Raw genomic sequence first — 19,200 nt, 5'->3', positions numbered from 1 at the left:
CAAGAGGGCTTTAAACTAGGTAGGAAGGGGGAAGAGGATGCAATGAGGCTTGCTAGGACAGAGCAAGTAGTCTGAGATTTTATACTAGATCTGGTGGGGAAAGTCTTGAGTGTGGTGAGACAAAGAAATGCTTGGGGTTGCTGTCACCCCAGGAGACTGCGGGGAAAAAACTCCAAACTGTCCTGTGGGATCTTCTGGGAACTCCTCAGAGGAAGTAATGTTGCCAAACACCCATCCAAAACCTTCTTGTGTCCCTCTAGGAACCAGTGGGGGGAAGACTTCCAATTTCTTTCAGTGGTTTGAGGGAGGGTGCCTCTAGAAAGGTAGTGTACCAGAAAGCCCAGCTAAAGCATCTTTACACTAATGCTCACAGCATGGGAAATAAGCAGAAGTGATGTGCCTGGAAAATTATGATCAGGTTGCTATCACAGAAATGTAAAGGAATGAATCTCATGACTGGCATACTGCATTTGAGGGTTACAGGCTCTTCAGAAGAAATAGGCAAGGTAGGAGGGGAGGGTGATTTTGGTTCTGTTAGAAAATGGATAGACTGTAAAGAGCTGTGTCTGATTAATAACCATGATGAGACTGAGAGCTTATGGGTTAAAATCAGGGATCAGTCCAGTAAAGGAGATCTAGTGATAGAGGTCTACTACAGGCCACTTGATCAGGAGGAGCCTGCTGATGAGGCCCTTTTACTTCAACTGTGGGAGGTGCCATACTTGTGGGCTCTTGTCCTGATGGGGGATTTCAGCCACCAGGATACCTGCTGGAATAGCAGTATGTTGGGTGGTGGACAATTCAAGAGATTCCTGAAGTCTGTTGAGAATAAATTCCTGGTCCAGGTACTAGAAGGATTGACCAGAGATGAAGTCTTACTGGACCTGGTGCTCAACAATGCAAAGGAGAGCATTAGAGAAGTTAAGACTGGAGGCAGCCTGGGCTGTAGTGATCATGACTTGGAGATTGTGATCTGGAAGACTGCAACCTTGGCAAAAAGTAGAATTAGGACCCTGAACTCCAGGAGAGAAAAATTTCCAGCTGCTCAAGGAACTGTTGGATGGGATCTCCTTGGATACTGCCCTTAAGAGTGTAGGAACAGAACAGAGATAGCAGCTTTTTAAGGACACCCTTCTGTGAGCACAAGAGCTCTCCATCCCCCAGCAGAAGAAATTGAGCAGTGGAGGTGGGCAATTGGTGTGGATGAGAAAGTATCTGCAGCTTAAACTGAGGGAAAAGAGAGAAATGCTCCATCCTTGGAAGCATTCAAAGCAAGGCTGGATGTGGCTTTGGGCAGTCTGGTCTAATGGTCAGACTCCTTGACCATGGTAGTGGGGGGTTGACGCTAGATGATCTTTGAGGTCCTTTCCAACCCAGGCTATTCTATGATTCTGTGATTCTAACATCATGGGTCACATTGCTTAGGTATCTATAATGGAACTGATTATCCAGTGCAATCCACCCTCGAGATTACACCTTTTCTCAAGAGGTGGATATTTCCATAAGCCATCTCTGACAAATATTCCACAGACTCTGAAAAGTTTGCAGTTCCGGTGAGTGGGCTTTACCTTCTTCATAGTTGATAACACTCTAGTGGTCCAAACAGTGTGGTTTGGATTATTATGTGATATTGCTTAAAGAAGGAAGATGCTTTGATCTTTTACAGTAATGACAGGTTCTTTGTTCCTTGAATGACTATTCAAGTTTTATTGCTTTAATGAGATAAAATGCTGTTTCTGCAAGTTAATGAAAGGACTCCAGTTTTATTTTTTTGGCAAAAAATGCAGCAAAGCATCAGATTACACTGGAGAGACCCATGAGGACCATCAGCTGTTAGAAATATCTCAGAAGTGGTTGATAAAGAAGAGTTATATATGAGTGCTGTATGATAGAGAATCTGAACCAGCTTTCTACAACTCATTTTGTTTCTCTTTGAATTTGATTTTAGCTTGCAAAGAAGAGTGATGACAAATCCTAGTGGAAAAGTATTTCCACATTTTAGTCATGTAATCAAACAAAGACAGAGAATCTAACAGACCAGAACACACTATCTCACCAGGCCTTTGAGCTGGATATTTTGATACATTCTGTATGGTCTGCTTGTAAAATATAAAGCATTTAAATAATAAGAGTTCTTTAATTAGTAGACCGAATTATTAGTCCTATTGACAAGAAACTTTTGTTTCTTTCTATTGTCTTTCAGTGACTACAGTCCTTTTAATATAATACCACTGACTGTTTGAAACTTCTCAACTAGCTAGACCAAAAAAGAATTTCTGTCCTGTAGAGCTGTCAGTCTGATTGTTCTCATAAGCATGTTTATGTAAATATTACAGAGAGGTTGTTGCAAGTGAAACTCTATAGCAGGACTTTCAACCAGTGAATTAAGAGATCACAGAGGAAATGGGAAAAGAGAGAAATATAACTAAGGCTAATACGATTATTTTGCATAGATACTTTGTTTCTGAGTTTGTTCTTGTACATGCACAATAGATTTTATAATGACTATGAACCTTATAGCTATAGGATTATCAGTTTAGTCTTCTCTGAGTAACTCTGTGATCCATAAAGAGGGTAAATAAATACTTAATTGTAATATATAATTTCAAACTTCTTTCACATAAAAATATTCTCTGTCTTTATGATTTATTTTTTAATTATTGTTGAGTCATATTAGTTTCTAATACAAAGATGATCAAACAGTTCTCTTTGCCTTTTCTCTCTTCTAACCTGATCATAATTGTTGAATTTGTATCCATTTAACATTGTCCTGTCCTGCCCACAAATTGCCCTAATTTTCCCCTTGGAATGACAACCCCTTAGCTAAGCTATAGTATTTAGATAGACAAGAAGAGCCCTTCATTTTTGTCATCAACTTCCAACTTTGCCAGTTAGCGTGTCACATGCAAAAAAATGAGAAGGCGAAGTTTTAGACAGGGTAATTTTATACTTTGACTTCCTCTAAGTAGGCTTGCTCTTAGTAGTTTTATGGGGTGAGGTGGATAGAGGACACACACTGTCTTAATTTTCTCTAGTTCTGTAAGTTTTAGTTTCCACATCTTCAGCGAACAAGATGATTGTTTTCTCTCTGACATCATCTAATTCTTTTAGTTTACATATTTTATTTAATATTCTCTAATGCTATGTGTAGAAACCATTAAATATTCACAAATTTTTCTCAACAACATACAAAATATCTTTAAAAATTCCAAGTAGAAAAATAAGCAAACCTTATTATGTGTCAGAACTTCTGTTACTCACGTCAGTTTTTGAAATGATTATTGCAGTATTTTATTTTGTTATATTAAACTGGTAGATTTAGCTCTGTGGTTCAGAAACTTGTACAAGTAAAGGTCAGAGCACAAGTCAGGCTCATGTCTGTTACTAGATAGTTAATGCTAAATATAATTGAACTATTGCTGCCTTTAATGTTAAAAATAGAGCGAGTTCTTGCATATATTCAACTCATGATTCGAGTGTCTCAAAGTACTTTGTAAGCCTTATCTAATTAAACTTTACAATACCCTCAAGATAATGGATAAAATGACTTTTTATCTTTTGAACAACCACCTTAAAGTGTATAGAATAACCTTCATGTTTCCTTCTTGTGTTAAACTGCTTCTAATATTACAAGCAATTGCTGAAAATGTAGTTCATTTGTGCAGCCATTTTTCTATTGACTTTTTATGGAGTGTCCTGAAATAATTTGAGAAAAAAACACATACAATATGCTTAAAAATAAGTTTATAGTAGTTAGTTAGAATGTAGAGATTTTCTTTAAATTATCTTCAGAGCCATCTGTGTAACTGATCTCTTGACTTCCAAGAACAAATTTGCAGCTACTCTAATTAACCAAACTACAGCATCTATTGAATAGTGATAGACCAGTTGGAAGTCCTTAACATGTATTCTAAGAAGAAAAGTTTAATGGTTCATCACAGCATCTCAGGATGCACAATCCAGCTTCTAATGCTGAACTCTTTACCTACCAACAGAATGCATGAAGTGTAAAGTAGGGAATAATAGTGTAGCAAACTGATCTAAGCCTCTAGAAGAGAAGGATCCAATCAGCTCCTCAGGAAATCTTTCCAGAGAGTTTTCCAGATGATATTTTTATAATCATTTCTGCATGCTCTACATCAAAAATATAAAGATTTAGAAATATATAAATTTAACAGTGCAACCTTAGGGAACAAGACATTCTCTTTAGAAGTTGATTGTCTATTGAAGCTGTTAACTTTCATTTATACAGCTTCTAATGACCGCTATGCTAAAATGTTTAAGTAATTCAATAGAGATGGTACAGTATTCTGGTTTTTATATTTCATTCAGTAGCCATATGAGGAGGCCTTTGTTTATGATTCAGGAAGTGGTCTAAAAGATTCATCTGTCTTCACAAAATTTGTTTGGGAAAACAGTAGCTTCCTATATTTTAGTAATGTAACTGATAAATCTAAAGCAGTACTATAATGCTTTCTATGGGTGCAGGAGTATTTCTCCCCACAGAGCTCTTTGTTCAGACATCTTCAATCAAACATTCCCCCAAACATCTCATGCTGTTGTGTTTATTTATTACTAAGCTCCCACAGTAAAAATATTAGTGCTTTATAAAAAAAGTACTGTATTGATAATTATATGGCACCTGATATTTCTGAAGTAATTCTGCAGTATGAAGAATTTGTCAGCTCTTGGTATTTGTATATTGACCATATGAGGCAAGATTATGGTTGTGGAGCACTGCAGGGGTAGTGTCTGTGAGCAATTATCTCTGAGGAGCCCGCGGTGAGGATATGAACAGGTCCCAGAGGAGGTGTGCTGGAGCTGTACCCAACAGGGGGACAGCCTGTGGTGGTGTGGAAGGGCTGAGAAAGTGGTAGCCCATGGGACATTGCTGGAGCAGGGACTGAAGGATGGACCCTGCCTTACGAACCCATGCTGTAACAGTGCTTGAAAAGCTGTATCACATGGGAAACTCATTCAGGATCTGTCTGGGAGAGGTGGCACCCTGTAGGAGGGATCCCATGTGTAGCAAGGACAAAATGGGATTTTGGGAAGTCTTGTGAATTCACTCTAAACACCATTCCCTCTTTCTTTGCTTGCTGAGGAGAGTCATAGAACTATACATAGAATGACTTTAGTTGGATGGGATCTTAAAGCTAATCTAGTTCCTAGTTCCCTGCCACGGGCAGGTTTGCCCACTGGTGGGCTAGATCTGACTGCATACATCCCAGTCCAAGCTAACCTTGAACACCTTAGTGGATAGGACATCTGTAACTTTTCTGGGCATATTGTTTCAGTGCCTCTTTCCCCTGAGTGAAAATGTTCCCCATATCATCTAATCTCAATCTCTTTTCTTTCATTTCATAAACATCTCTTTCTACAGGTTGAACAAGCCCAGCTCCTGTGGACTTTCTGCATGGGAAAGATGCTCCAGCACCCTGGTCATCCTCATGGTCCTCATCTGCATCTGCTTCAGTAGTTCTACATCTTTCTTATGCATCGATCAGGGACCTGGGCTGCAGATTGGGTTTCTAAGGGCTGAACAGAGGGGGACAGTCTCTTCCCTCTTCTTGCTACCATTAATGATGCAGTCCAAGATACATTTGGTCTTGTGAGCTGCAAGTGTTGACTCATGTCAAGCTTTTCCTCCACCATAATCCCCAAGTCCTTCTCCACAGGGCTGCTTTTAAGGAGTTCTTTCCTGTGTTTGAATATGTATCTGGGATGGTCCAGGTCCAAGTAAACAACTTGCAGTTGGCCTTGCTGAACATCATTAGATTCCATTGGGCCCACATCTTAAGCTTTCCACTTCTGTTTGGATGGCATCTTTTCCTCTAAGAGATATATATCTGTGAAGTTTCAAGGCAAAATCAATAATGAATTTTTTCCACTGGAAGATCTGCATACTAGTAACTACTTGGATATTTTCAAAAACTATGTATAAATGGATACTAGTTAAATATCTTACATCGAATACTACTTTTCTCTTTTTGAGACTGTAGGTTGATCGACAAAGGATTGGAAAGGATGCAGCTTTTTAATGAAGTTTGGGATTTGTTTAATTAAGGTAATCTGATAGGTGTTAGTATACTGTCAAATAATCATATGTATAACAGCAAATATCTGCTTCTTCTCCTCTTGTATGTACTTGAAGGAACCCAATCAGAACTAGAACTTTTTATAAATATTTTTATTGTAAAGAAGATCTTTGTATTCTGAAGCTGTAAACCACAGGATAGCAATGTGGTTTTGAACTGCTGGTCCGGGCTAGTGTGTAAATTACAGCCATAGAGAGATATTTTGGTCACTGGGGAAGCATAATCTGATTTCCTTTGTTACCTTGTTAGCACTGAGCAGAAGCTGAGACAGAAATCTTAGGGATATGGCTGAATGAGTTTAAACATGGTGGAAGGTAACTGTATGCTCAGTTTATACCCAGAAAAGACAGAGTTAATAGTGAAAATATCCCCTGGGCCATCTAATAACACCAAGTTCCACAGAAATTCTTTTATCCCTCTTTCTTCTCTCATGCTCTTTCATTCACATACTATCGTAGATAAGATAATAAATAGAGTTGCTTGTCTGGATGTAGAGTCACTTTAAAATTACTCTTTTGTGTTTGTGAAGTATCATGATCTTACATGACCTATCAATAATAAGATTTTTTTTCCTACATTTGAAAGGCACGAGGACTTGTTAAATGATCTGCAGAACTGCGTAGCTTGTACTCAACAGTAGGAACAGCGTTAGTTAAGAATCCAGTGTTGTGGGTATATTGTTATAATCAATCTAGACAACACTGATTAACTCCCAGAGAAGAAGCAGTATGGTGTTAATATTCAAAAAATTAAATAAAAATCTTATATTTTGAATTCTATCTTGCCAAAGGTTTGTTTAAACAAAATCTATTTCACTACAGTTAACTCAGAGAAAGATCTGGGATTTTCCTTCTGAGAACCAAAGACTTGTTTTATAAAGACGACAACAGTTTCCTGGACTATTGTGACTGTGAACTGAAAATACAATTAAAGACAACTTGACTAACTGGAGTCATGTAACAAAGATCAGAGAATTATTTGAATGTACAAGAACACTGACTGAGAAAGATAAAGATTTCTGAATATTACATTTGTAATAATATGAATATGTACTGCTATCAGTACTGACTTCACAGGTGAACTGAGTTTTTCTAAAGAAAAATGTACTTCCTCAATGTTCTAAGAACATATCCTTTTTTTTTTTTCCATGTTGTGTAAATGCAAATAATCTTGTGAATGAAAAAGCAGACTTTTCTGAGTTTAAATGAGATAGAATATGCTTCAGTAGTGCAATAATTGGAGCCTGAATTTACCAAATGTTTTCTCACTTAGGAACCAATTTCTAAAGCAACTAAGGAGATAAGCATTAAGTGTCTGGAGTGAACCATATTATAAGCTGTACAATAAAAAAGAGAGCCAGTGATTTTTGTATTCATACCACTAAAGTGAAATGTAGTCTTCCAGTTGACTTAGTGTGAGTAAGCTCAGCCTGTTGATTTTGTGCTGTACAGATTTTAGACACAACATCAAAATTGCTAGTAAATTAACTAGAAAATTATAATTTGTGTGAATGTAATCAGTTAGCAGCAAATTAGATAGCATTTACTTCGGTAGACAATTCATTATTTTATTTTGTTTGTTCTTAAAACAGCTTATGAGCTTTTTAAGAACGAGTGATGTATCTAAATCCAAAAATCCAAACTGAAAAATAGAAGTGGAGCTACTTATTATTAAATATTAAATAACCAATTCAGTCAGTTAGTTGAATCTATAATGAATTAAGAACAAATTGTTTGAATTAAAATCTTGACTGGAAGAGGAAAATTATACTTATTTAGTTCTGCTGTGTATGGGATTATGGTGCTGACTTCAGAACATAGTGACAAGAGATATTCTGGAAAGCTGAAATAAGAAGGGGTAAGGCATAGTTAACTATCAAGGGAAATTTAGAGGTTAAGGAATTGAAACTGTCAATAGCTAGGAAATATAGTGAATCATTCTTCACTGAGCCAGAGGCTAGAAGACCTAATGAGCTAATAATAGTGCACATTTCAAACCCGCAGGACAAGAAGACATCAAAATGACACAGCAAGATAAAGAGGATCAGAGAAGTAACATGATTGGGATTATATGTGATTAGAACTTCTCAGTACTAATTGTGGGAAATGACAGAAATATTTTTCTTGATGGAAGGAATAACAAAGTGTGATAGTATTTCAAAACATTATATCTACGGATATGGACCATAAAAAAGATTTTATCTGCTTTGTTGCTCTTTTCTTCTTTATTTCTCCACAGAAAGAGAAAATATTACACTCTCATGCAGAATATGTATGTGAGATAAAGGTTCAAATAGAAAGACTAATAGAAAATGTAGCAGTAAGGTAACATGGAAGAAAATTAAAAAAAAATCTCAATACCTTGATGAGCAATCTTTTTTTTATGTTTAAGAAAAATATGTGACCTTAATTTTGTATTCTAGTCGTTGCAAGTGTAAACTGGCTTTTGCTGTTATTGAGATCTATGTCAATTAAATATAGAAAGCTCTGATTTGTGTTTCAATGGTATGTATCTGTGTCAGGTATTCTTCTGGGATATGAATCCTTCTAGAAAGCCTCAGATGAGATGGAAATAGTAACAGTGGCAGTCAGGTACTTTGTGTGACAACTAACCTGCCACCTGAAGGATGTGGCCAATTCCTGTCTTGCATAAGGTGACCCAGAAGAAATCCTGCCCTCAGGTGGGCTATGAAGAGAAGAGTGGTCAGAGGACTGCTCTTCCTGCTTCATCTGATGCTTCTGATAATTAGGGCATGTGATTAGAAGGACAAAATTGTAGAGAATTGCTTTCAGTTTGTACACCATATCTGAAGACAGAGACAAGTATATTTGGTTTGAAAATACTTATTTGGGGTACCTGATTTTCAAAGTAGAAAGAGCTCATGGTCTCTAACCACTTGAGCATCCAAGGAGATGTGAAATGTCAGCATTTTGGATCAAGATCAAGGTGCTTTTTCTCACATGTTTTCCCTGCTTGCATTTTACTATAATAGCCCTGACAACAGCTGTTACATTTCTTAAGAGCAGACACAGAAACTCCAGAAGATTAATTTCATAATAAACTTGTATGCAGGATCTGTAAAGTGCTGTAACAAGCAGTATCACAATGCATATCAAGGTGTCAATATTTTAGTCTTAAGCCACCATGTGATTTATTCACTATATAATGAAAAATATTTACAAGAATATTGAAAAAAAATAACGATAAATATTTTTCTTATCTATGCCAATTTAACACTGTGAAGCTAAGAAAGCAACAGTTTTTGTAACACCACTTAGAAGTTTGCTAAACTCAGGCAGGCAAAAACTTCATAATCTTTTGTTGGCATCCCTTGTTATGTATTTGCTTTATAAAATGTCAACAGATAAATTTAAAATATCAAAACAATCTCGTTTGTTTTCTGCTTTTCCAGGTAATATTTCCTGATCAGATTTCTCAGACTTGTAATTTTCTTCTTCTTTTCTTATGTCCTCATATTAAAGACCTCAATGAGTAGGTTTTTTTTTTGTTTTTGTTTCTTAATTTGTTTATCCAACTTTTATCTCTGTTAAAAAAAAAAACCAAAAAATTTCACTGCTTCTTTAATGAAATGCAAAAAGGATAGGTAGTACTATCAAGGATAACTGTAAAACTGAAAATCATTCCACAACTATGCTGACATGCTTGAACTTTGTGTTTGGAGATATGATTTACCAAGTAACTTTACAGACACATATTTATACTGAGGTGATGAAACCAAGACTTTCTTGGATAATTTGGAGGACTGCTTGTTTCCTGGTCAACTTTTTAAACTGTATGCAATTGTTCTGTTTTGATCTTGTCATTTATACTATTCCATTATATATTTTCATATTATGTGTCCTTGATATTTGTCTACAAAAAGGTCTTAAATGCAAATACTGAAAATACCTTTAAAAAAAACCACAGGGTTTTTATTTTTATTTTATTTTATTTTTCATTTACTTATTTATGCGTATATGTATGTATGTATTTATTTATTTATTTTTCCCATCACATTGATTGTTATTAATATGTATATATATATGTATGTATCTATTTTCAGGGAAAACATATACAAACTTCCTCTTTCCACTCCGTTTTTTTTATTCTTCTCAGCTCTACAGAAGCTAAACCTATTTACTTTTTATTCAAGATTAGAAATTCTCTGTAGCCTGATAACAAATGTTGATTCCTATAACAATAGTCTAAGATAAGCAAAATAGAGGCATGGTCTTGTATGACATAGTTCATAGCTTATTCCAGATCTCAGAAATGTTTGAAACCACATTCCTTACTTCAAACATTATATTTCCACACCAGAAATATTTCCCTAACCTTGAGGCAACAGATTTTTGGAGAATCAGAAATGTTGACGTTGATTTACTTTTCACAAATGAGACAATAATCTACAGAGCCTTTATCTCATCAGTGCTCCATCTTATAGAAGAAACAGTGTTCTGATCCATTGAGGAAAGTCAACTTTCCTTCCCTTTGCCTTTTATGCAAATTGAAATTGCTCTATCAAAACCACATATAGGAATGAAAATAGATTATCTCTGTTCTTCAGTGCCTGAATAATCCCTTAGAGGTGACAACCAAGGTTAGTTAAGAGTGGGTTCATGTAACAAAATTGATAGATACTGGTAGATGAAGACATATACGTTTGAAGTAGTTCCACAACATGTCTGTATATGGTCTATGTAGAGAAATGGGCAATTACCTGCTTATCTGATAATTTTTAATTATCTGTACTTGACTAATTTCAGCAATTCAGCTACTGACATCTGAAAAACTCACTCTGTGTTCTTATTGAGGACATATCCAGACTGTGATATTCCATGGAATTAGACACGCTACACCTCTAAAAACTCTCTGCTTCCTGCTCTGTTTGCTAGTTTATTTATTTATTTATTTTCATCTAGCTCTAATATATTCCTTTTATTTAAAATAATTAAAATTCCTTTTATTTATTTAAAAGATATTCACTTATCTTTGAATATTTCCCTATATTTTTTTCAATGTGCTTCAGATATTTACTCTGATTTTGAGATAGTTTTCAGGATTTGCTGAAAATTTTTTACAAAGTCTTTTCTTGTTTATTGTTAAAGAAGGAAAAGTCTTTGACAATGTGCTCAGAAGAAACTTGAAGACATATGGTAACTTGTCAAAGAAACAAGATAAAATCTGAAGGTCTCTCATTAGTTGAGTAGAGGGAATTTTGGCTTTGATTCTTGATTAATAATAAGCAAAACTTATTATTTACTTGGACAAAGTATGGTGAATGGGGTGGTGTTAAAGATTTACATCTGTGTCTGGTAGAAGAACCAGCTATCTACTGAACTTGAGAAATGAAGCATGGTATCATTTCTAAAAAAATTATAATACAAATTAAAATTTTCATACTACAAATTCTATTACTCCTCAAAAGCTTGGGCCTCATTCTGATACCCAGTACTGAATGTTGTAGCTAATAGAATTATGTAGATCTCCTACTTAATGAGAACATAGAAAATTTGACCTGTAGGTTTTTATTTGTAGTTCTCTATAGGTCCTGATTGGTTAAATTGATGTAAAAATAAATTGCTTGCTTTTTACTGAATTGTGTTCTATTGGACAGGGAGTTTAGGAATTTCACAGGAGACTGATTTATATATCAAGTTCTGTTTATATAGCCAGCTAGTTTTTTGTACAATTGCTACATTTTGAACCACTGAAGATAATTTTTAGGGAACAATTTTTTTTTTTTTAAGCAAGTAATGTATTTCTCTTGATTGTATAAGTAAGTTTAAGGCCAGTTTTGGTATGTCATGAAGAAATACATAACAATCAGAGTTTGGATTTATAGTTTTATCTGTAAATATCTGTTTTAACTTTTATCTAATTTTAGTACGATTCTTTCTGAGTGAGTTTGGAAAGCAAGATACTAGTGATAAGGCAAACCTCAGATTGAGACAGCAGTATACTGAAAAGACTTCATGTAATGACAGGAGTGTTTAATAGAAATTAGTATTGTAAATTCTTCTAAACTGTGTCTGATTTTATTTTATTTATTTTATTATTTTATTTTATTTCATTTTTTAAAATGATAAATTTTGTTGGTGGGGGTAGGAGTAGTAATAGTTCCCCAAGCTAATAGAAATTCCTTAGTATACAAGTGATGTTATATTTATGCGCTTCATATCACAGAATAAGAAAGAAAAACAAAAATATTTATACACTTATTCATTTTTAATTCTTAAGCATTCATTTTCCAATTTCTATCATCAAAAGAATTAAGATATTACATTGGTTTACCAGCAGTTAGGTATTATTAGCAACTTAGTTTCAGCTGGGATGGAAATATTTTATTCAGTGTCCAAAATGATGCTATGTTTTAGTTATAGGAGAAAAACAATATTGATCATGCACAGATGTTTACTGTTGTGGCTAAACAGCTCTGTACAGAGTCAAGGCTATTTGCAGTTAGGGGCCCAAGGAGCTTGGACGAAATGGAATAAGCTAACTTAACCTGGCCAAAGATATTCTGTATCATATGAGTTCATGCAAAAAGAATTTTGAAGGGAATGGAAGTTCATCTTGTTCTCTTCTGCTGCTTAAGGGGCTAACTGGGCATCATCTGGGGAGTGGTGAGCAACTGAAACTAAGACAGTTGGCAACATAATAATAAATAATAGTAAATGAACTGATAGTTAACTCCAGAACAGAGTAAGAAAAGAAAACACAAAAATAGATCGTAGTAACAGTCTCTTTCTAATGTAGATATTGTAGTTTTCTGTATTTTTACTTTATTTCCAGATTATTGTTTAATTTTAGCATAGGAACATTAAGTTTATCTCAGCCAAATATCTGAGAAACTGAAGGCAGATAAGTAGAAACATATGTTGATGATTATATCAGTGATAGCTAATTCTTGCTGGTAGATGACTAAGATAATTTGAAAATATTCATACTTGAGAAAGGATGCTGAAAATTTAGGGGGAAAGATTATTTCTGGAGAAGAAAAATCACAACTTTAAGCAAAATTGCTCAGAATTTGGTTGCATTCTTTTCATTGTAAGTATGCTTTTACATGATTAAATGAGTGATTCTTACAACTTTTTTTTTCTTTTTTTTTTCCTGTGCATTTCTTTTTCATAGACCATTTAGAAATAATGTGAATAGAGGATTCAGTTACATACTTGAAAATAATTTCTTTTTGTGTTTTAATACTTTTATGACTTCATGAATGTTTAGATCTAATGCATGTTTTAGGTGTCAAAACTTTCTTTTTTGCTTATTTGATTTGTTGATCAAACTTCTAAAGATAAGTAAAGTAGTAAGTTATTCAGAAAATGGATGCAAGATACTGTTGACAGGCTCTTGCTTACTGTTTTAGAATACCCTATTACAATAATACCTAATCACATTTTATAGCATAAATACTGGAAACTGCAATGGCTTAAAGTGCTGGATTCAGGTCAGAAAAAGTAAAATTGTGTATATCTCTTTCAAGGACTTCAAACTGCAGAAGTACAAAACAAATTCACATTTTTTTGTTTTCCTCCATCAAATTGTTGTTGTTTTCCTCCATCAAATTAATATCTTGATATTTTGCTGAATTAAAATTTTTTAATGATTATTTAAATAGGACAATGTATGTAAATGTACTATTTATAAATCCATCCACAGGACAGAAAATACTACAAGAGCTCTTATTTATGAGGTAACTGCTTTGCAAATTCAGATGTTAGTTCCATCAACTTGGATATACATTTTTTTTTTTCAATGAAAACTCAATATTGTCATATTAACTCCTCTAAAATAATATTTGCTTTTAAATAGCTCGGCTCTCATGGACATGCCTTCCAGATTTTTTGCCCTACTCTGGATGCTTTCAAAGACTTTAGCATCCTTTTTGTATTGTGAAGCTTGTAACTGTACACAAAACTCAACATGAGACTTCACCAGTGCTAAATATAGTGGGAGAATCATTTTTGACTGAGTATGCATGATGTGCTTAATGCACCCCACAACATGGTTTGCCCTCTCAGTTGCCATAGCACACTGCTGCCTCATGTTGTGCTTGCACCTCTAGATCCCTCTCTGTTGAGCTGCTCTTCAGCCACTAATCTCCCAGTCTGTACCTTTATCTGACATTGCTCCATCCCAGGTGCAGAACCCAGCATTTCCCTTTCTTGAAATTCATGTCATTCTTGTTAGTCCAAATGTTCCAATATATCTTGATCTTTTTGTAATGCCTCTTCTCTCTCCAGGTACTCAACAGTACCTCTCAGTTTAGGGAGTGCATTTGGCATTCAGACAATTGGTAAAAGTATTGAACATGACTGGCCCTAGGATTGAGCCCTGGGAAATTCTTGAACTGTTATATTAGCATGGAAGTTGCCCTGGCTATTTGCTATGGAATGGATTTTGGAATATTGTGTTAAAAGCTTTCATTTAGCTTGACATAGGCTTTAATTATTGAGCTTTGATAAATGAGCTAAAGATTTTGTATGTTTGTGCAGGATAATTTGAGTGAATGTCATCTAAAGAGAGGGGATCTGGCACTATTCATATTATTAGTGAAACTGAAAGTCACACTCACTGTAGGCTGAAAAATTATCAATAACTCTACATCACTGTGCAGTGTAGTTTTCAGTGTAGGAGTGTCAATGTGTATTTATGAACAAAGAATACATATGCAATCTAAGCATTTCTCATGGATGTCAGATGCAGGAAAATTGTAAATTTAAGGCATATTTTTAAACTGTTGATTACAATTGCTTTCTAATAACATATCTAAATAATTCTGTTTTGCTAAACATTTGCAAATTCTCAAAAACAAACAAACAAAAAAACCCCACTGTTATTCTTATAAAACAAACAAAAGAAAAAAACAGGAACAACAAAAAAAAACCCCTGCTTTCTTTACAACTTCTTTGCCCTGCACCCTGCAATGAAATACCACTAGCATGATTCTTAGAAATGATAGACTGTTTCACAGTCTTGTGTGTCTTCATAAATATACAATGTATTTTGATGAGCCATAGTGATACAATACGATGAATAGCCCAGAACAATCAGTTTTGTTCAAACTAGACTTGAGTTTGAGAATTTCTTTACTTTTCAGACACTAGTGGTATATTTTCCAAAGACAGAGCTGTTGGTAAAAGCTGGAAATGTTCATGATACACATCTACTTAAAAATCTTTCAAGTATAAGCATCCTCTTACTTGTAACAAAAGATGAAAAATTGCTTTTTTCTTGTATCTTGGGGACATACTGAGACAGTGGTACTAAGAACACGTCAAATTCTTTGAATGAAAAAGACATTTTAACATCATACTTTCATTGATTTAAATCTGCATTGAAGAATTAATACAACTTAGATATCAAGAATGGAATGGGGAAGATTTCTCTGTCACAGATGTTAAGCAAAGGCTGCTTTATTTTAAATTAGAACTAAAGAAGAGAATGATATTGAGAAACTGAAACTTGTTAACCATAACAATAATGACTCAAGTCTATGAGACAGAGGCTCCCTAAATTTGAGGTAGCTAGGGTCTGAATACAAATATCTGTATTAAAACATTCATTCATGAAAGTAGGTTTGTAATACATGTTTGAAACTGAACTCTCAGGGAGATTAAGCAAAGTCTGTGTAGATAAAGCATGTAGGAGATTGAAATGAATTTCTTGGCCGTAGATACTTAACATATTTCTCCAATAGAAAATCACATTAAATGAACCTTATTACTTCTGTAAAGTAAAATGATAAAATCATAAAAATAAGATGCCTGCTAACTTTATTATCAGTCTGTATTACATATACACAATTAAACAATTTATTTTTATGTTGAACACTGATGTCTTGTCCAGATTCTTTCTGTGGAAGTGATGAGTGATGTTGTTCAAAAGGCAGTTAGTCAATGTTTTAGCTACCTGTCTTACGCACAACTGTGATTTACCCAACTACGCATTCTCCAAATTCACTTTGGCAACACAAGTTTTCTTACCTTCATTTTTACTGTGCTTATCACTGCAGTAGCTGAAAAATTCACAAATACATACAGAAATTTAACCTGATATTTATTCTGCAAAATAGCTCCATGTATATGGTTAGGGGAGATGCCAAATCACATTAAGAAAAGCAGTATAAGCAGTGAGATTCTCTTCTTTGATTCTATATTGTCATGTTCAATATTCTTGAGCACTCCAGGCATTTGAAAGCATCTACTAATGACTTCATTTGCAGTTCTACAAATCTGAAGAGGAACAGTTTTATTTATGCGACTTGTTCTAAATTCCAAATGAGTGTGGTCAGAGAAGGAGTGAACACATTCAAGTGTCCCCAGCACTATCATCTTGATTTTTTCAGCATCAGTTTTTCAAAGAACTTTGTCCAGCTCTATCCTCTTTACCTTTTTTCTTCCCAGTTGCTTTCTAAAGCTGCTTAATGTGTCTAAGTATGCTCTGTGAGGTTTTTTGGCTATTCTGTGAGTCCTTTACCACCATTACTTCAGTGTGACTTCCTAAAAAATGCCCCTCTTGAGCCTTGTGGGACCCCTGCTTTTAGTTCAGATGCCTTTTGTCATCAACAGCAGCTTGTATCTGGATCAGTGGTTGAAAATTTTCAAGACCAGTGGAAAAAAATAACTTCAAACTTTTGACATTAAAAATTTGACTTTTCTTCAAGCTAATATTTGTGACTATTTTCAGTAATGTTGCTGGTTATGCAAGAGATAGAAAAAGAGAATTCCATCTCTTTCAGTTCAGTTCATCCTATCACATATACATGGACAGAACTGCTGTCATCTTTCTCTGGCTCCTGATTTGCCAACTCACTGCCCAGATTTGCATGAACTGTTAAAATTTTATTCTATAAGTATATATGAAACTTAATTTTCAGTCTAGCCATGGTTAGATAGAACTTCTGGATAAGCTTCTCAGAATGAGTAATGTGATGGCAGCGTATAATGATGAATTTTAGAGTCTGGCTGTGGTAGGAAATGACAATTTAATGAGTGCAAATTCCCTCCTAGTTCATGCTTTGTAAGTCCTGCATGCTTTGTAAGTATTTCCTGGATAAAGCACTTTGGGGGAGAGGAGCTGGCAGCACCTTCTTTCCAGGTTCTGAATAGTCAGAACTGTCAAAATAGAACACATGAAAGTGTTCAACTCAACTGGATATACATTTAGGTGTTGCTAGAGCTAAAGGGTTTCTACTGTAGAAGATTTTGATTTTGCGAATTCTCAGCTTTTATTTTTGTACTGATTCCAGTTGTGATGAAATTGTGATGTTAATTTTAGTCATAGCAGCCAACATTTTCTTTGCATTTGCAGCTTAAACAGTGTTGATAATATGCTAGTATTTCTCTCTTCAATGCCCAGCCACATGTGAATAGGCTGAAGATGAGCAAGAGCCTTGGAGGAAAAATAATTAGGGCAGCTGACCCTGTCTTACTTAAGGAATATTCCATTCCATGTGACGTCATACTCAGAAATAAAAGTTTAAAGTGGGAAGATGTTTGAGATAATAGTATATGTCTTCCCAGGCAGTTATCCCCTGATGGTGGGAAGCAGTGAATTATTTCCTCTTCTATGTTTACTTGAGCACACGGCTTTCGCTGTTCTTACTGGACTGTATTTATTTCAGTTTGTGAGTATTTTCTCCTTCCTTCTATGCTTTTTCATCATTCTGTGGATCAGAGGAATGTCTGAAAGGACTGACTGATAGTAAGTCAACTCATGGCAACATTTAAGATAGAATTTTGGCAAAATTTATCTATCATTATGATTTTTGTTCTGGTTTTGGAGATGAGATCTCTAATTACAGTGTCTGCACTTAGATTCTATCAGTCTTGGTTAGTCTATGTTATTTGTTCAAAATTAATTCTGTAATCTGTAATTAATTCTGTTGCTATCATAAACAAAATAATTAATACATGGCTTCTGTAGTGCTTTCAGGAACTCTTTTTATTCATATCACCTTTCATATCACCTGAAGTGAATCCTATTATGGCCTCAAAAGGAAATTTGCTAATTCCCCCACATTTGTGAGCTTTTTGTCAGATGAAAAGAGTGAGCCTACTGTAGTGATAGTGAGAGCACAAGAGAAATCATACACATTGAGGTAAACATAAAATCACAAGTGGGAGGGAGAAAGTCTTTTACTGGAGAGAAAAATAGTACATATATTTTTGCGCCAGGGAAGTTTCAGATTAGATTTGAGGAAACATTTTTTCTCTGAAAGAGTGGTCAGGCACTGGAATGGCCTGCCTAGGGAGGTGGTTGAGGCACCATCCCTAGCGCTGTTCAAGAAGCGTTTAGATGAGGTGCTAAGGGATTTGATTTAGTAGTTGCGTAGGGATAGTGATAGGAGGATGGTTGGACTAGATGATCTTGTAGGTCCTTTCCAACCTAATGAACCTATGAACCTATGAACCTATATATGCTCCAAGCAAAAGAAGTTATGGGTACATGAGCACATTTTAACAAAGAATTCCTGTTAACAGGATGTGTAGGCAATCTTTCCTCAAATCCTTGTGGAAAAGTTTAATCAAAAACTAACTTTATTATCATATGCTCTCAACTTTCTTGATCTAGATATTTTGAATATTTTATCATGCTTTTAAATGTTTAGAAATATTTTCGTTTTATATTATTGTTGTCTTAAAATAATCAAGAGTATTTATATGTGAAGAGGGCAAGCTGTGTTCTACACAGCATGGTCAAAATATCTCTCTCTTTAATGTATATTTTTGAGATATAGATTTCAATACACAACATTGGATTGCTTTAATGATCTAAATTTTTCACTGCTGTCATTCATATGAACTAATTCAAATTTGCAGTGTTCTGCTTTACTGAGCACTGTTTTAAACATGAATGCAATAAGATTTTCCTACAAGCATTCATTTAGTACATGTTTCATCAGATCTTTGATATTTGTATGAGTTTTAATCTTGGATTATTTTCATTATTTTTACTCAGGAAACATTAAAACCCTCATAATATTTTGGTCAGTAATTATATGAATGTAGGTTGCTCAGTTCTCAAATGCTATGTGATATATGAAGATATCATATACTATGGTTGACATTACATAGTCTGCATGCATAGA

This window comes from Cyrtonyx montezumae, unplaced genomic scaffold (assembly GCF_038088225.1).
Source record: "Cyrtonyx montezumae isolate F1298 unplaced genomic scaffold, pur_monq_1.0 scaffold_30, whole genome shotgun sequence".
NCBI classification, from domain to species: Eukaryota; Metazoa; Chordata; class Aves; order Galliformes; family Odontophoridae; genus Cyrtonyx; species Cyrtonyx montezumae.
This window is presented reverse-complemented; position numbering follows the sequence as displayed.